Below are 22,744 nucleotides of genomic sequence, written 5' to 3'. Positions count from 1 at the left end.
GCCTCCTACCAGCTTATCCACTACTGGTGCAAACAGCATTTTCCAGGTCTGCGATCCTGCAGGCTTTTGATGAGGGTTGTGATTTACACATTTTCACTCCCCCTTCAAGGCCACCACCAGTGTGGTTGAGCCCAGGGCTTGTAAGGAGCTGCAGTTCACAAACCAAAGCTGCAGTTCAGCCCTGCAGGTCACAAAGCTGCACTGATGGGAAATGAAACCAATCCACAGAATCCAACAGTTCTGGAGTCATTTAGGCTGGAAAACACCTCCAAGACCACCAAGTCCCACTCTTGACCCAGCAGTGTCAGGTTCAACACTAAACCTGGAGCATCCACATGTCTTTTAAATACCCCCAGGGGTGATGACTCTGCCACCTCCCTGACAACAGGAACAGGCTGCCCAGGGAAGTGGCTGTCTCACCTCAGAGATTCTGAGGAAGAAGGTTTTATGGGGCTGACAGACATCAGCCTCTGAAGAATGAAAGAACCAGGGCTCAGCATAAAGAAATCTACAACACAGAGAAAAGCCACATACAGAAGAGCTTGCTGCAGAAATGGAAGATATAAACTGTGCTCTTGCTGGATTCCTCAAGAACTAGTGGGGTTCAGTTGCAATTTCTTTTTTTTTTTTGTACTAGCAAGGTCAGCATGATGGTAGAGTAGATGTCTGTGGGAGCTGGGGAAGGTATTTGTGTGGTGGTGCTAAGGAATAAGTTGCTCAAAGGTGACTTAGTTGCAATTAATGCCTCTCTAACAAGGCATTAGGTTACGTCCATGGTTCTCCCATGGCCTTTTGCAGCAGTTTTCTGGTGCTCACACGTTCTAATTTCTGGATTGGCAACCTGATACAAGACAAGATAAAGTCTTTAACACAAAAAGACTATGAACGGCCAGAAATCACATAGTGAGCAGAAATGCAATGACAATTTCTCTTACTCTATAGGTGCCCTGAATCCCCCAGCCTTGGCTGGGAGTGAGAGATTTGCAGACACAGGTGTTTCTAACTCCATGTGGAATAATCTATGCTCCAGCTCTCTTCATGCTTTTCTCTTTTACCACACTATAATCAAAGCCTTTCAGTGCAATTTTCTTAGCTGTCAGGAAACAAGAGATAATTGTTGAATCTTTGAGTGACTTCACCCAGAAAAGCCTCTCTCCCATTAATCCATATATTTCCATCTCCAGCAGAACCATGCTGTACAGATGAGAGGGTTTTTATTTGCTCAGAACTTATTTCACCCTGAATTTTTTTACAGTGCAGCAGAGAAAAAGCCATAGTCATAGTGAGTGTATCACTTTTAGATAATAGCTCTGCAAAATGGGGCTGCCTTGTCTCATCCATACATTATGCACAGAGCCAGGGTTTAACTGCGCTCCCCCTGGTTGATGAAAAAAGAGCAAAAAAGGAAATCAATAGGAATGGGGAAAAGTTTTAATTAACATCTAAAATTCAAAATGCTACATGTGATAGTCTCTAGTGATCATATCTGAGCATCACAATATAGAAATGCCACAACACTCAGTTACACGGTGTTTTAAAGCCATGTGGCAAAAAAATAAAGTTGCTGCTAAATAGTTTTTTTCTCTTGGCTCAACTTTAGTGGAAGCAGTGATTTGTGTTGATGTTCTGGAGCAGGAGATTCCAGTTTGTGTCATCTGGATGGAACCAGTGGGTGGTGTAAATGTGCTCTTCATTAAGGCAATGTTAAATGAAAAAGCTCTACCAAAACCCAATGAAGACTTCCCAGGTGCCTTGCTGGGCATTGGAACTTGAGAGGCACAAGTTTATCTTCCCAGACGAGTCACAAGAATATACACTCACACATGTTGAAAATAAACAGAAAATGGAGTGTCTTCAGTACATACTCCAATTTCCCAACATCTGCTCCACAATAAACATACACTGCACAGTTGCTGAATATTAGTCCTCTCATCAGCAGAGGTAATTAACTTTGAATAGCTGACTATATATTTCCAGTTGTTACATAATGCTTTACCTTAAATAGCTCTCTTGGAAGAGACACACCCCATGAAGTGCATCTTAAGGATCACCTTTCAATGTGATCATGGTCACCACGTCAGCCTTGGGGGGAGCTGTGCCCCATGACTCCCCCAGCACCTCCTCAGGTGGCTCTGTGGCGATGGCTAACAACACCACTCAACAAGCACTGAAGTTCTATTGCTGCAAGAGCTGCTGCAGCAGTAAAGGGTGAAATGTGCCTGCAGGGAGGCTGGGAACACTCAGGAACCCACCTGCAGATGCTGCTGCTCCTCCTCTGAGAGCAGAGCCCCGGGACCCCGAGGAGCTGCTCCATCTCCCCCCGGCTGCCCAGGGTCATTTTGTCCCATCACAGAGGGCATCTGGAGGCAAAGGGACATCTGATGGATTTTCCCCTTGGAAAGACTGTTGGATGAGCCTGAAAGGAAGCAGGGAAGCTGGCCATGCCTACCACAGCCAGAGTGCTTCTGAGCAGCAGAATAAAAGCAAATGCAGCACAGACTGCAGGGGCAGCAGTGCTCGAGGCAGAAGGGACTCGGCTGGCTCTGGCCCCACTCTTAACTGGGAGCACAGCACCGCTCCAGGACACCCCTCCAGACCTCTAGCATCCCCAGCTTACTTTTTGGCATGTTAATTCCACCATAATCATCTCTCAGGCTCTACAAGTCCCTGATGCAGGTATATTATATATGTTATATATTATATGTGTATATATTATATGTTCAATTGTAAATGACATTGAAAGCCAGAATCCCCTCCAGTGCCAGCGGCCCTTGGTGTAGAAGGGGCCTGGCTTCTCTCTCTGTCTTGTCTTTCCACTATTACTGCTATAAAAGGCATTTTGCAGTGCAACAGTAGCAAATCCATACTTTATGTCTCATCCTTAGCAGTTATAACTTACCTAAACATCTGAATGACTAAACTACAAGAAAAAAATCCAACTGAAACAACTTTGATTGCACAAAGACAGACACCTAAAATCAGGGCAGTGGCCTGAGTTTTATACTCACAAAGTCTAAAAGCATTCTTCCAACAGTATAAGAAAAACTAGGGCTAGTATTAAAATTGTTCCCTCACACCCAAGGCCAAATCCCACTGTTGGACTAACACTTGTGTTCAGTTCATCCATTGTTCACAGAACAACACTAGTGACTGGCAATTTTTAATTAGTTGGATTTTTTTCTTTATAAAATACTAGTGATAAAGATCAGGCTTTTCAAGAGACCTTGAAAAGCATATGAGCAATAACAGAGGTGGCTAGATTTTGACATGAAAGTAGTATGGCAAGTTGGGCCATGACCATCTTTAAAAAGGGCTACTCTGTCAGCACCTGAGCTATGGGAAAAGGTCTGCAAGCAGAATGGGTTTGAAATCTGTCTCTTCTAAATTATTCAAAATAGTTTTTACATATTATAGTTTGTGTTGGTCTTTAGGGAGTAAAATCAAGTGCCAACTTTTTGTAGTTCCTGCAGTTATCATATCTGCCTCATTCAAATTTCTGCCCAGCCGCTCAGTAATCTAATAATCACCTTCCAATTTTACAGGTTACACAAATTACTTTTAAATAGAAAGATATGACAGACAGGGAGAGAAATGAACCTGAGAATTATCTAAATTATTCTTTCCCTGTCCGTCTTGACATTGCCTAGGTTTCAGAGATACCAGAGTTGCTGGAGTCACACCTTTAATCACTTCGTGCCAGGAATATCAGGCTGGAGAGCTGATAAATGTGTGCAGTTTGCAGAAAGATTAAGAAAAATAAGTACTACCTGGATGCCATGGTGATAAGTGAATGACAGCATTACATTGCTTCCCACCAAAAGTATTGCCCCAGCTGTAATCAGGGCTGGATGCAGGGCTTTGTTTCCACAGTTGCATAATGAAATTTTAGATCAATAATTTAAAAACAAAAAGAAAAAAAAAATTAAAATATTATTTTCCTGAAGTAAAAATTATCCTCTAAATTGTGGTGAGAGCATAACTGCTATTGTGCCTGTTTAAGTTTGCATATATTGGCCCTGAGTGTATATCATCACTATAATAGTGATAAAGTCCTGGTCTTTTACACCCCCAAGAAGAAATGAAAATTTCATGCTAAGGTAAATGTGAAAAATTGAAACTTTCCTAATGACAAAGGATTTTCATGGTGGGGAAAGACTTAGAGGCCTTCCAAGGCACTGAGACACATCCACAGAGGCTGCGCTCAGTCCTGGGGCTGCCTGCCTCAGGCTGTGTCCTAGGGAGTCCTTCCATCCCTGGGCTATAGGGCAGCCAAGGAAATGAGCCACAACAGCTGAAAGTGAGCCTTTTTCTTCTAAAACTGCCTCACACACAGTGTGGTAAGTGTAGGCCACCACAAAGCCAAAGAGGTGCAACTGTTCTTCAGTGATCCATAGGAAACTGGTGTCAAAAGATCAGAGCTGCACAGAGCAGCTGATTAATGAGCCCCTGGTCTTGCATGGGTTACAGCCACGCCCGTGCTTGAGCAGACCTGTAGGCACCCCTATCCCATCCTGATTTACCCATGGCCTGACAGCTCAGCCCAGCCCCAGTGAGATGGGCTGGGAGAGAGAACCCCAACTCCAGCCTCTCCTCCCGTGCTCCTGAGCAACCAGGTCTGGCGGAAGATGTCCCTGCCTGTGGGAGTGGGGTTGGAACCAGGTGATTTTTAAGGTTCCTTCCAATCAAAGCCATTCTATGATTCTATGGGGTTTTTTTCCATGTACTCTTTCTTCAAATAAGTATAGATTTATATAGATGCCATTTTTTCTTCCTGGATCTTTTGGTTGATTCTTAGTCTTAATCGAGTTCTGCTGATTCTGTTGAAAGCAGACACTAAAGTGTAATGGTAATTACTTCCATTTCAAGCACAGATGATCAAAAAATTCAGTGCACAAGATTTCTGGTTTTCAGGAAAAACCATCCCCATCTACTTATGTCATTTATCTAAATGTGCTTCTAAAACAGTTTGGCAAAGGAATAATTAGTATTGTTTGCACAACTATCAAATACCTTTTCTGCTATCATGATTTTCAGTGAGCACCAATAAATAAGCAAGAATGAAATAAGTAAATATTTGAGTGATGTAGGTTTGAATATGTGGACACATCTTTATTAATAGGGTTAAAATTTTTGGGATCAGGCCTCATGAACCTGTGTTGTTTGGTCCTTTTTCCTCCCTCTTCTAACATCACAGAATGTGTCTTGTAAGATTTTTCTAATCATCTCTCCAAAGTTGGAAAAAAATCATAGAAACATAGAATGGTGGGAGTTGGAAAGTACCTTCTATATAATCAATATCCAACTCCCTGCCATATGCAGGGACACTTTTCACTATTCCAGGTTTCTCAGAACCTCATCGAACCTGGAATTGAACACTCCCAGAGGTGGAGCATCCACAGATTTTCTGGGCACCCTCCACCACCACCCTCAGGTAAATCTCTTCCTAATATCTAATATAAACATGACATCCTTCAGTTTAAAATCATTCCCCTTGTCCATCACTGTATCTGTAATCTATTTTAAGGTGTTCCTGGGAGTAAGTGAATCTAAGTCCTGACATCCACACAGCTTTACACCAAACTCTGTGTCTCTGCTCCTGCAAAGCCAACATTCAAATATTTCAGAGCTAGAGAATTTTTTTAAATTAAGATATGCATTGGATTAATGCACATACAGGCTTTGAACCACCTGGAATAAACTGACATCCTGGTTTTTTCAAGCTAATTCAGACATAATAGCCAGGTATCTGGAACTGATTTCATTGTAACATTACAGCTGCCAGGAAAAAAAAACTTATTTTTCTATAATTTCATAAAGTATCATACAATGTAATCAATGTGCACTATGGTCCACAATTTATTACCTACAAAGGCTTGAATTTAACTCCCAAAGCACACACTGTTACTATACAATATAACACAAGTAATTTCTGGAATAATTTTCCTGTCCTTTAGGATTAAATTCTATCTTAGTAAATTTCCCACATGCTTCAAAACAAAAACAGTGTAAAAGATGGTAAATGTTGTGGTTTGGCCCAGTCCATTACTAAAATAATAAACAAAGGCAAAATTTATTGTGTATTGGAAGCTACTTTTCAGATCACTTCAGAGAGGACATGAATCTGTTGTACCAGAAAAGGAGATAAATGTCTCCCTTAATGCTTATCTCTCTTCTCACTCCAGTAGAGTAGCAGGTTATATTTAAACTCTAGAGGACACCATCACCTTGCCCCTCTTGCTGGTAAACACATTAGCCCCTAAATTTGTTCCTAAACAAGTCAGTATTTATTAGGCTCTAGTCCAAAGCCTGACTTTCACAAAGGTCTGCACACAAGTCCCATTTAACTCCCTAACTTGCACCTTCCTTGCAGAGCCAGGATTTGTGTTTCACTTGAAATTCTAATAGGTGATGTTCACACCAGCTGCCTGGTCTCCAGTGGAACCCTCCTGCCATGGCTCGCTGCACACTGACTGCTGCTCCACAGAGTCTGACAGGAAAGCTGCTGGTGGCACCCTCTGCCCCTGCTGCCCCTGCTCCTGGTCCAAGGCAGGGGTTCTCCTGGCTGCCCAGCCTCCATGCACATCCCACGGGGGTCAGGTGCACAGAGGAATGGCACTCATCTCAGTGAGATGGCCAAAAAATAATATTCCTTATGTTCTCTGACGGCTGAGCCCAGGCCTGTAAGTGGGAAGGGAACATGCCCAGACACATTAAATTTACAGCTGTCTAGCACAGAATCACTACAGGCATGCCTGGCTCAGTTTTGGCCCATGCTAACCAGCAGCCTCCCAAAAATTTCCCAGGCAGAGTCTGGGAGTTGGGACAAGACAAGAACCATTCCTGACAAACAATTTCTCATTTCTCTGTCATTCCTTACAGGAGATCAGTGTGATGAGTTCATGCATCTAGATAATAGGTCAAATTTCCCTTCTGTTTGGAGAACATATTTGTGTGTAACACCATCACATCTCTCAGAAAAGTGTTATGTAAAATTTTCTGGGGTTTTTTTTGTTGGGTTTTTTCCAATATGGAGCAGGAAAACAGAAAATAATTTCCAGGTTCACACTCACCAATGTTTTCCTATTTGCTGGTCCCTAAAAATTTTCCACTGGCTCCAGATTCCTGTAGGACACAAAGCTCACTGGCAGGAAAATTGCTTTTCTTAGACACTTCCAAGTACCTTCAGAAACAGCAGCTGATCCCCAGTGACCAGACTCAGGGTAAAGCCAGTTGTCCAAGCACAGAACTGCAGTTTGAGGGTGAGGAGAGCTGCCCTTCTGCTCTCTGCATTTTTCCTTCTGTACTGAAGCTCCCTAAAAGACAACTGCCTTAATTCTTTGTGAGGTTAAGTGGCAGGAGATGACTCATTTTGAACTAGCAAAAAAAAAAACCAAGAAAGAAAATGCCAAAGTTCTCAAGTTCAACATTCCAAAAATGACTTTCAATTTGACAAGCATGAGTGGAAAGAGCTCTTCACCAGACTTTGAACTGCATCTCTGCTTAGCCCAGGAGCAGCAAAGCACAGGTCAGGCCAGTGGAAAACACAATGGAGAGCAAAACAGAGAACTGACAAGGAAGGCATTTGCATTCACAGAAGAAAAAGAGCAGAATCATTCCCATATTAATCTAAAAAAACAGATGAGGATTTTGTTTTCAACAAAATAAAAGAGGGATGGTACACAATGCAGTCTGCTCCCTGGGAGTAAAGCTGTTGCCATTCTCCACAGTATCTCCAATGGTGCATAAATCAAAATCCTGAAAGCAAAATGAGATGACTCATCTCTCAGATGGGCATCTGTCTTGCTGAGAGCAATGCACAGCAACCAGTTTCATTCCTGGAGAAGGTATTCTGAGGAAACAGACTTAAAAGCAAACTATCACCAGCTGAAGGTACTGTCTGGTGACAGTGAAGTTTTCTACATCTTGTAAGATGTGGTTTCTTCTCAAGCCCTTAATCAAATTATTACATTCATATATTTCTGAAAGCTATGACATGGAATGATAACCTTTCCAAGAACATTTCCTGCTTTGATTTCAACACCCTGGTAAAGAAAAATCAACTTTTCTAGAAAGGTACGTTTGCACTCCTGGGGGAGGTTACATTACTGCTCAGGTGTAGTAAAGTAAAACACATTTTGGGCAGAAACAAAGCTTTAAAACAGAAATGCAACACAGCACCAATCAGTTTGTCTGTGTACAGCGGGAATGCACTTTGTCTTGCACAAGAAACCCAAAAGAACAAAATGTGGAAGAATATAGGAAGTTATCTGTAACATCCTAAAACAAGCTAACAGGTAAAAATTTGTTACTAGAACTATGTAATAAATATAGCTTACCAGCCCTCTGGGCATTTTTGCCTTCGCTTACTAATCTATCTTCCATTGCAGCCATCGTTAACATTTCAAAATGTCAGCAGCTTTCAAAGAGCCACTGTGTCTTTCAAAGTAAATAGCTCAAAAAAAACATCTTCCCCAAAGTTCATTAGCAATGCAGCGCTGTTGCCATAGTTGATGCTTCATGCTGATGAGGTGGAAGCATTGTGAACTAGCACATTTTTATTTTATCCTAAATTAGAGGAACCATCCCATGAAGGTTCCCTGCAGGTTAGGGTGGCTGCCCAAGCTGGAGAAGTCAGGCTGAGGGACAGCCCCTCCTCCTGCAGACACAGCACTGAGCAAGAGACCAAGAACAAAGAATTTCCACACAGCTTCACTAAAGAAAGCTTGGCATGGATGAGAACAGCTCCAGAGCAAGTGAGTGAATGACATGATGACAACTAGATACACAGATGCAATCTTTTCCCAAATACATAAAAAACCCTGTGATATAGGGAAGGTCAGCAAAATGTGCACAACCAGGAGTCTAGTGAGCTCTTCTTTTAGCATCTCCACAAGTCCAAGCTGAAAATTCATGCAGTTGTACACAGCCAAGTGGTATTTTGTAAAGCATATTTTGTAAAACCCATTTATGAGGTATATGTCTTCTGTCAATTGCCTGTTATGGAGCAGGCCTACCTGGTGAGTCATGAACTTGTGTTTTCTCCATCCTTGGCAGAGCAGCCTGTACTGCAGGGGCATTTTAATGGCTTCAAACTAAAAGAGAGTAGGTCTAGACCAGATATTAAGAATAAATTCAGCAACAATTCCACACCTCTTAGCCATGGCTTGCTTCATTCTGAACATCAAAAATCCCAAACACAAAATTTGCATCATAGAAAGATTTTCTAATGGCCAGCACCTGAGTATAAATTATCCAGGTAGGGAAGACACACCTGAGCTGTTATGGTCTAAGGCCATGGAAGGACTTTGTCCCTTCAGGCGAGGGAATGCAGCCTGGACTCCAGTCTGAAACAAAGGAACAGGTGTCTCTCGGGGTCTCTCGCTGGTCAGAGTGGCCCTGAAAAGAGTTAGAAAATCTCTTTTCCCAGTCTGGTGGTGGAAGAAGGAGTCAGAGCTCTTAATTTCTTGGTCCCAAGGTTGTTTATTGTATCTTATCTATAAAATTCTTTCTCCTGCCCTGCCGAGGTCCACTCAGCAAGACACTCAGAGGCACACTACCTGTTCCTGGGGAGGTGTTATCTTTTTATACTAAAACCTACATGTACAATATTTACAATTACTTTCCAATTCTACCTTACCTACTTACCTATCATCTACCTATCACCTATGTTAGACAGTGAGCTTCTACCCTAAACCAATCCAAAAGTGCCACCATCACAGCAGAAGATGGAGGCCAAAAAGAAGAAGGAGAAAGGTGCACACAGCCAGTTTCCTCCATCTTGCCCCCTGAACCCCCATTCCAAAAACCCCAAAATCTACTTTTTCACCCCATGATAAATTCACTATCATTCTACTTAAACTATCCTTCACATAAAGGTTAGTAATTGTTTTTTACAAGGGTTAAATCAAAGGCAGGGTCTTGAGCCCTACAGGGCAGCCAGAGGAATTTTCTGGGTTCCCACAGGTATCTGGATTCCATACTGTGGGAGGACTCCCCAGAAGGGATACACAAAGAACCCACAGGATGTGGAAGACAGTTGTCCAGAGCTGGTGCTAAATACATGTTCTTGGAATGAATCCTGGACGTCAATTCTGACCTGTAGGATGGGTGATGGGTGATGAGCTTTCAGGCTTTGGGATCCAGAGACTGAGATGTGCTGGGAACATGTCAAAGAGCTCCTGTGAGCTCATTCCCTTCTCTGTCTCTCACCTGGCATACAGAAATCTGGTTAAAGCACAGCACAAAGACCTGGATTTATTGCTTTACTTTAGTGCGAGACAGGATGTTCAAACTTCAGCTTTGCAGGAGAAAGCCGCCAAACATTTCCACAACATTGCTTAGGCTTCTGGGGACATGCCCCAGGTGTCTTCTTGATCTTTATCTCCCCAAACTAAAGGGAAAAAATGTGTTTTTCTAGCCCTATCTAGGAACTGCTGTGTTGCCAGCTTGTCAGTTCAGATCATTACTCAAACCTGACAATCACGAGACAGAAATATCCCCTTCTAGTCTAGGGGAAGCTAGGATGGTGAAAAAAGTTATCAAATTTCATCACTAGTCTCTTTACCTTTCTAGTTCACCTCCCTTTCCCACACAGCTGTGATAACTGTTAACGTGTTTCCTTGCTAATTGCACAGAGGGTGAGTTTACTTTTATTCTCTTCAAAAGAAAATTACAGTACTTTTCAATTACTCACTTGATTAGTTTCCTTCTTAGTTTCTTCCCTCCAGTGCGCCTTACCCCCGGTCTTCCTCCGTACTCTTCCTTGCCTACAAGTGAGCCCCCTGGCAATGCCAATCCAACAGCAAATCGTTCAGATGAGGGCCATGCTCTGCTCCCTCCTCTTCCTCCCTCCTTCACCTCCTCACTGGCCATGGACACATCCCTAATTTACACTGAAAAGAACCAACCCTGATCCCCCAAGCCTCAGCCAGTCCTTTGCTGTCCCAAGGAGCAGCTGTACCTGCAGCCCCAGGACCAAGGTCAGTGTGATGGCACCTGTGTAAAATGACCAATGTTTGGGATCATTCACAAGCCTCAACTTTAGGGTGGCATCCTGCAGTCACTTCAGTTTTTCAGAAGATCCTGCCATGGAACATGACTTTTTTAATCTGTAGAAACCTGAAAAAGTAGACGTGAATAAAAAAAATTGATGAGTTTTTCTGTCCTGGCTGCTGCTTTTTTTTTTTTAGAACCAGTGTGAGATTTACCAGATAGATAGATAGATAGGTATAGACAGATATAGATATAGATTATACAGATATAGATATAAATAATATAGATGTGTGAGGTGTGTAGTCCACTCTTTATTTGCACTTCACTGTGAAGCTGCATGGTTGCACGAGATATCAAAGCCTGCTCTCACTCACCCAGTCTCCTCTGCCCCTGGTACTGCACTAAATAAAACAAGTTCTTTACTTCCTCTGCTGTTCAGTAAACTCACAATGATGGCTACAGAGTGACCAACAGCTAAGGGGAAAACAATGGTATCATCAGGGGATTAGTAAAAATAGAAAGACAAGCTTTACCTGGAAATGCGTCTTCTTTTGTCAGCCGGTGTCATTTTTATCTGAATTGGAAAGAAAATTTTGAAAATAATTTTTTACTTGGACTTGAAATTGGGTACCTGAAAAATAGCTCCTAAATAAGAACGAATGTAGCTTAACAGAATGGTGAGTCAAATTGGTGAAAGAAATAGAGAAGATTTCTTTTTGTAGCATAATGATAATTCCACTGGCATTAAGTATCTCTCAATGCATGATTGAAGGTAATACTCAGACAAATGTCTCCATCACTAAAGGCATAATAATGACCTAAAAATTTGGGGCATATTCAAAAACTTGCATTTCATCAGATCATCCATGCAAACAGCAAATTTTTTAAATCAGCCTTCCTTCATCTTGCTCTTCCCACCTGCAAAAGACACCACTCATCAGTTCTTCCCTTTCTCAGTCTCTTTTTTCTTTTTTTAAGGCAAGTTTCCAGTTCTGGCAGGATGATGGGCTAAGATTAGATACACTGTGGTACAAGCAGGAAAGTGACAGGGCCCACAAAGAACCAGCATGGAACAGGTCCCAGGAGCTCAGGGTAAGAGAGTCCCAGCTGCCTGTGCCTGAGGATGGGGGCATGGGCGGTTCTGCAAGCCCCTCTCATTTCATACAGAACCCTGGGCTTGGGACCACCCCACCCAGCTGCAACTGAGCAGCCTTGTCTTTAACTTGTGGGTTTTTGTGAGGGAGGAACAGAGCTAGGGGAAACAGAACACTGCTGATGGAATTTCCTAAAAATTTAAAAATCAACTGGAAAAATACAAATTACTTTAGATGCACCTGAGTGAAATATTTTTACTTGAATCCTCACATTTCAATATCTTGTTTGGAGTCCGAGTTATCATGATTTGGGTTGGGAATGGGGAAGAGACCTTCTAGACTCATCAGATCTCAGCTGTCAGCTGCACCTCCAAATCTGTGCATACATGACATGTTCACTTTTGTCATCTGTCACTAGCTTTAGAACCAGATCTGTCCTAAGAAGGATATGGAAATTAAAAACCCACTCAGTTACAAAACTAGTCAGTTACTCCTACTAGAGAAGGATGCTGCACTTACTCTTTTGTTGTTGTAGTTACCTCCAAATTTTAACACTGAAATAAACAGTCTTCCACATTTCAGTTGTGGGAAGGCAAACAACAGGTGGCCTTTGCAGGGAGCCACACACGTGTGGCTGCTGCCACTGGCACACCCAGCACGGGGCTCCTACGTGGCCTTGTGGCAGCATGGACACAGTTCTGCCATTGAAAACATTTCATTTCCTTCCTCAGCCTTACACTTCTTCTTTTCCCTCTAAACCCTGCAGCTATAATCCTCCAAGCAGGGCAAGAACACTGGCAGAAGAAGGTTTTTTAATGGCATGTTATCTGCACAGCACTGACTCAAATAGTTACTGATGTATGGGATGTTAAATACAACTTGCTGTTTTCTTTTATCCAGCCTTTCACCCCCTAGATGGACAATTTAAAAAATAACTTCAGTGTTTTGTTTTCCCAGATCTGCACAGGACAAGGTAGTTAGTCTCCAAACTTCCCCAAGATTGAAAATACATGGAAAAAGAAGACAATTCCCTGTTCAATGCCTCTGAGTTGCATCAGTGAGTCAGACTCTGTCTGAACCACATTCCCTGCTTCTCTTTTTTTGTTTGTTTTACTTCTCTTCCTGCAGCTTTATTATCAACTAACAATTCCTAGTAATCTATTGCAAATTTACAGCTGTCTTTTTACTGAGATTACACATTACACATTAAGATGGTGTAAAAGTGCCATAATTCACCTCCAAATTAGGCCTGCAGTGTGCACAAAATACTTTGCATAAACTAGGGAGGCAGAACTGTAGCAGGGCACAGCTTCTGCACAAGAACTATGAGAGTCATCAACAACTCCATGGTAAAGTGTAACTGAAAATTTGGAACCATTCATTTAACAAGCACAGAAGCTCACAATACACTAGACTGGGAGGGTTTGGTCTTTTTGCCATGTGACATAAGAAATAGGGAAGCATAAGATGAAACAGAAAGGCAGCAAATCAAAAGCTGATGACAGCAACTAATTCTTCAGTTTGATATCCTCAGATTTGAAAGGGAAACTGTAGTGAACTTTTAAGACCAAGCTGTGTATTTACAAAATCTTCACCAATAGTTAAAACTGTAGAGGAATCACTGCTCATCAGGGCTACAAGCACAGCACTATTTGTAGCAGGTGGTGATATCTTGTATCCTCTGTGACAGAGACTTTTAAGCACACACAAGTTGCTTCACTAGATATAGAGGCATAGTACTTTAGACCTTTAGAAGTAGGGGTTTTGTTCCCAGAAATTGGACTGTTATTACATTGGTTAGAGAGAACATATCAGAGCTTTTTAAGGATTTAAAATAATGGCGATAAAAATTATGGATGGAGTATAAAACTTCATGCCTCAGACACCAGTGTCTTAAGCAGAATTTAACAAGGAGCAGATATAGAAAAGGAAATGTCTTCATTTTGAGTCACACTATTTGAAGGGGTTAGACAAACCATGCACACAACTTACCAAAGGTAACAAAAGTTCCTTTTGTCTGGGATTTCAGTGCAAGATCTGAAGACATCAGCAACCTCCATCCCCAGTCCAGGAAAGGATTATTGGCTCATTCTCCAATGCCTTCAATACCAGACTGGCAGACAGGACATAAACTTACTAAACTTGGGAAGAAGTTAAAACTAACACTTCACCGCACCCACGTTAGGGCTTATTAAAAGTTTGACAAGTGACATTTAAGTCCCTTTTTGGAGCTTTTCCTCCACGTCTCCCTACAGGAAGAACTTCATGCTGTGGGAGTACAATGATTTATCTTATATAGGTCACTCAATGGACTTCATTGATCCTGCAATCACTAACCATGTCTGGATTTCAACCAGAGGCCAAATACAGAGATATTTTGTATAATCCACCTTCTTAGATATTTTGTGTTGCTGTATGAATTATTGGCTAAGAGGTGGGAGTGGGAGGAAGCAGCTGAGGCTGAAATGAAGCCAGAAAGCAATCCAATTACTGCTTGCTAAGCCTAGAATATTTTTTGTTGGGATTTTTTTTCCCCTTTAACTTTTTAAGCGTAGGTTTGTCAGCCTGGACATCTCATCTTTCCTTCTAATCAAGTTCAGAGACTTACCAGTAGGGAGGAAATTAAGCCAGTGGTGTGCACAACATAGACTGCACAGCACAGAGTCAAGAGGGTAAAAAAGCATTACAATTTCCATTTAACTCTGAGTTTTGGAAATCAAAAATGAGTGGAAGTTATGGCATGGGAATACCAGACAACTATTTATATCAAGGACTTTAGATCTGGGCTGGGCCTCTGAACCATAGCTGGGCTAAGCTTGCAAAAGACATTATTTACACCAGGGCCTCCTGAGCTCTGCCCATTGGGAGAGGAGAGCTGGACAGAGAATTGCTGCCAAAGTTAGTCTGGGTGTGAGCTGGCCCCAAGCCTGTCCTTGAAGGAAGGAGATACACAGGTGTAGCCAGCTCATGAAGAGCCAGCATGGGGTGCTGGGACCACAAATTGTTAAGTCTTTGTGTAGCTATTAACTTTGTTTTATATTTCATTCTCCTTCCCTGTATTATCTTTTTGTGCGTGTATTCTAATTTACAAAGACAGCGACTGGCCACACTATGCTGGTCATCCTGTAGAGAAGGCAAAAAGGGGCACATGAGAAGACATTTCCACTGTTCAGAGCCTTGATGGATACAATTTGAGTCCACAGTGCAGGTCCCACCACCTCCAGGAGAGTCAGAGTCACTTCACTGAATAGATGAGAGCAGCAGGAACTTCATAACCTGAGAGAAGCAACACATGAGACCTCCAAGGGCTCAGGAAAGTGTGCTCCTCTTTTCTCAAAGGAGAACAGATTCCTAAAGGGATATAATACTAAGCAAAACCACCCTGATGGACCTTGAAGATTGTCACTGCTTGCCAGCCAGAAAGAATGCACAGAGGTGTTCTCATGTGATGTGGAAGCTACTGACTTGGACACAGAATGAGACATGCAGAATTAAGTCTCCTCTGAATCTGGGGTTGCTTCACAAGGAAAATGAATTTGTGAAGGATAGTTCCTAGCAAAGAATCCTTTCTAGCTGTTGAAGTTGAAAGAAGAAAATTCAGTTTGAACATCAATAGGCTGCAGAAAACTGATATGGAGAGCCAGTATCTGAATCCAAACTTTTGACTCTCAAGCAGAAGCCTGCTACTGAAACAAATACAGACAGATAAATTTTGATAAAACCTGGACTGAACTAATGGGCTACATCCCAAATCCTCCAGAAATAAAGAAGTGTAAACGAGTCACCAATTGGCTGCTCATGCAATGTGCTTCTGTGGTGCTTGGGGCTCTGGAAAGCAGAGGTGGTGCAAAAAAGCAGAGTTCCCAAAAAGAAGTCATCTTGGAAAGAAGAAGGGAGCACAGAAAGAAGAAAGATGACATCTTGACTAAAAGAAAGATCTGGAAGGTACGTTTCTTCCAGCCACTGATTAGCAGCCCCTAAGGAGATTATTTGACACTTTCAGAACAATTAATCATATCAGATAAAGTAGAAAAAATATTTCTTCCCATACCAAAGAACTGCCTCTAGTGCTTCAGCTAATATGCTTGGAAAGAGAGGAGAGGGAGAGGGAGAAGGAGAGGGAGAGACAAATTTAGAATGGCAGCCACCCCTTTTAAATCAGCTTCACCACTGAATGATCTGTCCTAGTAGATTAAAGTTATAAAGTTTGTATTGCTGCCATTGCTGTGTTCATTCCATTTGCTTTTATACACAAGGCACTGAAGCATACTATCTTTCAAAAAAGCAACTGGAAGTCAGCTGTGCCTCTTTGAGTCACAAAATAAACCTCTCAGCCCAGAAATGTGAAGTTAAAGGCATCTCTTAGGTTCCCCAAGGCAGCCTGAATGCTGTGCAAAGAGGCACTGATGTAACACAAGCTGTTCTTTGGCCAGCTCAAGTTGGGGAGCACATCACATAGAATGGTCCTCATTTTACATCCTTTGCTGCATCCTTTGCATTCCAGTGCTGCAAAATCCTGCTCCAGGGCGTTTTAATAACCCCTGTACATGATTCAGTGCAGCAGTATGTGGGAGGCAGTGGTTTGCTTCAGCTTACTGTGAGAGAATTTAAAGCAGGTGCTGAACCAGGTGATGCTCACAAGTGAGAAGGAATGATCCTACTCAATCTGAATTTATAACATCATTCCCTTTGTACATACACACTTATGCTGCATTTAAAATCTTGACCGGATGGGATCCAGATTCATCTGCAACACCTACAGGTATTCTTGGGCAAATACCTCTGTAACCTAGAAGGCATTAAAGTTCTTACATTTTCATTTACATGGAATTTAGGTGCCTAAGGGCAGGACAACAATCTTGAAAAATTTTGTTTCCACACCCAGATGATTTTTAAGGCAATATTGCCTCCATTAAGCTGTGCCATCACATACACCCCAGTGCTCTTCATTTTTGCTGAGACATCTTCCCACCAGCTCTGGCACCTGCAGACCAGGTGTTCCTGCACTGCTCCCACTTGATTTACTGAGCACACTCAGAACCTGACATTTAGCTTGACTGAGAAACATCCAGTAAGGAGAGTTATTTGCAATGTGTATCACACTCTGGTGGTTAAGGGATCCTGCTGAAAACAGACCAAGCTTCTGCAACACCCTGCTGAGCAGAAGGGTGAGCAGGGGCATTATCTCCTCTTCTCAAACCTGAGGCACTACTGTGGGGTGCACAGATGCAGGAGGAGTGCAGAATTGAGGTGCAGGTCTTTGTGCTAACATGGGAACATATTCAAGTAAAGGTATCATCACCTCTCTTTCAAACAGTACATAAGTATAACATTTACTTTGTGGAGTTTGCTCTGCAGATTGTTACCATCACCTGGATATCCTGAAAGAAGCTGCTAAAAGATAAAAAAAAAAAAAGGACACATTCTGCAAAGATGTAAAACAGCACGAGCATTGCTACCTTATATACTAAAATCTTCCTATTACATGCTGCATGATATATAAATATTTATGCATGAAGTTAAGCTTTCTGTCCTAGGCCCATTCCAGCTGTCCTATCACTGTACAAAACTATCTTTATTCAACTGGCAAAAATAGCAGAACTTGGTACCTCTATATTGAAAAAACGTTGCTAATACTTTCATTTGGCAGAAAGTAGAGCCTCCACATCCCTTGTACTGACACGTTGGCAGATTTAGGCTTGAGTCACTAAGAGTCACCTCTGTATCATTGTGTTACAAGTCACCACAGATCAGCTCTGCACAATGAATATATGCATTTAACATATAGCACCACAATTTGACTATGTTCCTCATGCACCTTAATTGCACAGACTAAAGAAATGATAGCACTGACATACTGAGGGCCATTCTACCTGAGATTTCAATTAGGCACCTTCAGAAAGTTTCTGGAAGGCAATATCTCATATCTCAATATCTCATTTTAGCTATGAAACCCTATCTGCAAACACTGTTTTTTAAGAGAATGGCATTATTTAACTTACCAAAGTAATTGTTTAATTCAGAAAATGTTTCTACCTAAGAAGCCATTTAACATTCAGACACAGTCTTACCTCAGTTGGATGTTTGGAAATTAGGCAAAACATTTTTTCTTCTGATGAAGCAGAAATTCTTTGCACGCTGTGAAGGAGTTTGCATCTTTGTTTTACTGATCCAGAAAGACAAAAGCCTTGTTTAATATCCATTGTTGAGAGACCTCGAGGTGGTACTTCTTTTCTTGTTGGCTCAGAATGCTTATAGATAAAGATTGATTAGCAAAAGTTTATACAACTTTGAATATAAATTAGTTGAAAGAAATTTGCACTGGGATGTTTAATCTGGGAAGACTGTGTACTAGTATTTTATTCTTGTAATGAAAGATAATAAAATTTTAAGATCTGACTTGCTTCTTCTGGATGAATTTGTACATTTTACATTTATAGAGAGAAAAATATATTTAATTACCTTATAAATATGATTGAATTGGGTTTTTTCAATATATATAAAAGAACCTATACATGCAAGTATATAAAAATGAAATGCATACACTCTTCACAATGAAAATATTCAGCCTTTATTTCTAGAAAAGCCAAAAAATTAAACCTTTTGTAGAAAAAAACTCCATTACCTCTATGTCTAATACTGATCCATTCTCACTTTGTATTCTCAAGCAAAATCCCCAAGAGCTTTTAAAAAAATCCATTTACTCTTGTCCTCTAAATTATGGTTTTGGTGAATAATCTTGTGTTGAGAAAGGAGGGGTTGCTTGGGAAAAAACCACAACTAACAACAAGAGCTATAAGATTCCCTTTGGGCAGAGAAATAATGTAATTTACATGTAGCTTGAGGTAGCTCCAGATCTGGTGACAATAAGGTACCTGAGCAGAAAGCTCCATGCCAGGAGCTTCTGCTCACCAAAGGAGACGAATTGTATCAAGCCAACAGAGAAAGCAAAAGGTCAAGGCCAAAGGCCAGAAACTTAGATTTTGAATCTTACTGAAAACCTTTCAGATTGGAAAAACAAGGTCAGAGGGTAAAAGCAAGTACACTGAACTTCCTGGTTAATATTTGATTAATGGGACATTTTCAAAACGGCATCAGATGAGCTGCAGACCAGATTTCTTCAATTCCTCATAAGCAGCCAAGCTCAAGCTGTGGTCAAGGCTCATCTCTGCTACGCAACTACCAGGGCCTCTGGAAAAACTATATGAATTTAGGATTGGATTTCTTCAGCTCAATATTGGGTCCCTAAGCTGTGACCTACGTGCAGCTCAGACAGCAGAGCCCCGAGCAGCTCTCGCAGCCACATCCGTTCAGGCCACAGCCAGCACAGCTGCACCGGAGGGACCACGCTAAGCAGATCTCACTTGAAACCACTTCATTCACAGCATAACCTCAGAAAAGAAGATGTGGTTTCTCTTTTCTTTAACAACCTAAAAACATCTCTGTTGTTTTAAACATTCAGATTTCCTAAGCACCACATGCAGGTTTTGAGCACCTGTCTTAGGAGCAAGGCACCTGTGGTGGAGGGTGAGACCTGTGTGTGTCAGGAATGGCTCCCTGCAGCCCCCTGCATCAGCTGCCTGACACCTCACTGATTTCATGGGAACAGAACCCATTTGCCATTTCTTTCCTTCCTTTCAGACCTCTCTCCTACCATGAATCAGTAGATTAATAGTAGAGGGTTCAGAGCTTTCCAGCTTCTGGTAGCAGTGAGGGCACAGTTCTCAATTCAAACAAGTATTTGCTGTTAACTGCAGGGAATAATTAATAGGAAGAAATTTTTTTCACAGACTGGAATTTCAAATTTTTTATGATTACTGCATAGTATTTTATAAATCTCATAAATGTGACTGTGATGGCCATGATATAAAGATTAAGTCCATAAAAGTATTTATCTTCCCTAAATAACTGCCTACTATAAATATTATTGACTGTTATCTCCATTTACAACTAAGAATGGATTTCAACATATAACAATATAAAATCATCTTGTAAATTTTCCATTAAACTAAACTACCCTGGGAGAGAGAGCAGGTTCTCTGAAAAAAACAATCCATCATCTGCTTCAAATGATATTATTTCTATTTCCACTCTTGACACACCTAATGCTATTACTGTTCACTACCATCAACTGCAATGATAACACTGCAACAATAAACAAAAGGCTGAAGAGACATATCCTTGATGCCCCATTAACAGAAATATCCTCATTTATTGTTTTGTGCACATCATTGTTTTTAAACCATAAGTATACCCTTATCTTTAAAAAAAATTAAACTTGGAGGGTAAAATCCTGTCAATAAATACGTAGTGCATTATATTGTTAACAAGACTCAAAATAGCTGTTGCTGATCTATGATCAAAGTGGAGATTCTCTGTACAGACTTCATAAAGCTTCTGAGAAGTCTGAAAAGTCCTCCAATGTTTGAAAGCAAACAAATACATCTGAGTAAAAAAAAAATTTCTGCATTGCAGCAGGTGAAATGTTTTGTTCGGTGTGCCGACTTTAAGATGGTTTCATCCACTATCACAGAATACCAGTGGCAATTTTCATAAGAAGCAAGGAGAAATAATTTCACTGCTCTGTGACCTAAGCACACATCTATCCCTGAGGTGTTTTGCTGAATTAAATAGGCACTGCATATTTTTAAAGATCTTATGAATTCAATTAAACAGTAGTGAAGATGGCCTCAGAGGAAAGAGAAATCTCTGCATAATTATTAGCACAAGCATAGGTGTGTACCCTGCCTTCTGTGTGACAGTGACAAAAATGGCCTCCTTATTAAGAGTGGTGATTTTGGTACGTAGAAACAGCTGAGGAACTCGTGACCTCTCAAACCTCCAGTTTGATGCACGTTCTGAACACTGCCTCCAGTCCTGTCAGTTTTGAATGCTGATTTTATACATGATTGACTCCTAAATGGTGTAAGATTGTGCTCAGTGTCATTGCTACAAGAAAGCTTCCTAATTTTAAAGCCTTTTTTGTTACATGTTACAAAAATTCTCAGTCGGGAGCCTCCCTGCAGACACACATCAGATATGGTTGGCAAAAGTAAAAAATACAATGAAAGCAAAGCAATAAAGTACCAGACTTACCAAAAATTACTGCAGTATTTTTTCTTCCTTTGGAAAGTGTTTTATTTGTGTTCACATCTCAGAAAGACACCTACATTCTTTAGCTTGTGGAAAAAAAAAAAAACAAACAAACAACACTATACAACCCAACATCTATTGAAAAGCCAGAGCTGTTAAAAGCTCTTTGAGGGTTTGAAGAGTGAAGGAGTTTATATGATGTTTGCACATTTTACATGAAACAAAGAACTTTCATGTTCTCCATGCCCCAGCTTCTTAAAAATTAAGATACTTTCCCATAAGTCCTTAAAATGACTCATCTGTAATTACACACAAAGATACACACAAAAATTACAAATACACTGACCCTTCTTGGGTATGGGGCTATCCAGGACTCACAGATCCAGCTGCCTAAGAGGTAGTTTAAAACTTTAACAAATTGCAAGGTAAGATTTGTAAAAGTAATACAAAACAGAAACTGAAAATTATCTGGGACCTTGAAATCAGCCACCACTCAGGACTAGATTAAGTTGAAGTCAAACTGTATCATGAAATCAAAAAATTTAGGTACAAAAAGAAAGAAAAGGCAGATAAGAGGCACAGAACCATCAGCATAGAGGAGTTCTAGACAGACACTACAGGGATATGAGGATTGTAAAAACCCACATGCACTTCCAGTGAACTTCACTCATTGTATAAGCAGATGTATTAATCCTTAAGAGGGAAACCATTAAAAAGTAGGGCAGCAGTTCCATCTGAGGGAAACAAGTTAGAACAATCCTTTTGGGGATGCTTTCATTAAAAGGGGCTGCCCCTTTTCATAGCTCAAGGCAAGATACACATTTCATTTAAAAGTTTATCTTACAATTCTGAATACTCTAGCTTTGTCAGTGGTAAGTAATTAAGGCATATTAAAATGCAACAAATTGTCCCTATGAGTTAAGAAAATATTTTTTTTAAGATCCATAAGGTCAAGCTCTGCTTCCAGCAAAGAAAGTACCTTCTGTGTGTCTTTTGAAGCAGAAATGTTCCCTTTCTTATGCTCCCAAGCTTTGAAAGATGAAACCCCCTGACAGACACATATTACAAGACACTTATTTCTATTATCATAGAACCACCACCAGAAATAGTTTACCAAATGAAGTAATGAACTGAAAATTACTAATGGAAAGTGTCAATTTGGCCAGTTTTCTGTACTGCCCTGACCATGCTCACAAAATCTAGGGGCTGGCTAAATAAAAAACGCCTTCCTTCAGATCTAACCTAAGGATTGTTTCTAATATTCTGCACAGAGCTGTTACATAAACCCACTGATGGAGAAGTCTTCTTGCATCCCAGAGCCAGCCCACTCACTGATTCCAGACACCCGGGCAGGTAAAGCCTCCATGAGCAGAGCTCTGGTCAGGGGGTGCAGGAACATTTTGTGCACGTGTACCCCAGAGCCACAGCTGCAGCGAGCTGGATCCAGGGGAGCTGTCACAGCCACACAGGCGTCCCTGGGGAGCAGAAAGGACACAAGGGCAGCTGGGAGGACACCTCTGTGCTGCTGCTGGAGCAGGGGAACCACGCAGCACCAGGCTGCACAG

At 41.2% G+C, this 22,744-nt stretch overlaps 1 long non-coding RNA gene across 2 annotated transcripts; it reads right to left on the bottom strand.

The window, feature by feature from the left end:
- Positions 1-579: 579 nt before the first annotated feature.
- Positions 580-21,260, bottom strand: LOC141729186 (uncharacterized). Of its 2 annotated transcripts, XR_012580500.1 has the most exons (3): positions 14,079-21,260; positions 11,526-11,566; positions 580-11,118 (listed from the first exon to the last, which is right to left on the bottom strand). It is a non-coding gene; the product is annotated as an uncharacterized LOC141729186 (long non-coding RNA). The 2 variants fall into 2 exon arrangements; XR_012580499.1 differs by having other exon boundaries at positions 11,526-21,260.
- Between the last annotated feature and the right edge of the window lie 1,484 nt (positions 21,261-22,744).

This window comes from Zonotrichia albicollis, chromosome 5 (genome assembly GCF_047830755.1).
Source record: "Zonotrichia albicollis isolate bZonAlb1 chromosome 5, bZonAlb1.hap1, whole genome shotgun sequence".
Classification (NCBI taxonomy): Eukaryota; Metazoa; Chordata; class Aves; order Passeriformes; family Passerellidae; genus Zonotrichia; species Zonotrichia albicollis.
The sequence above is the reverse complement of the archived record's forward strand: the minus strand, read 5'-3'. Positions and strand labels throughout refer to the sequence as shown.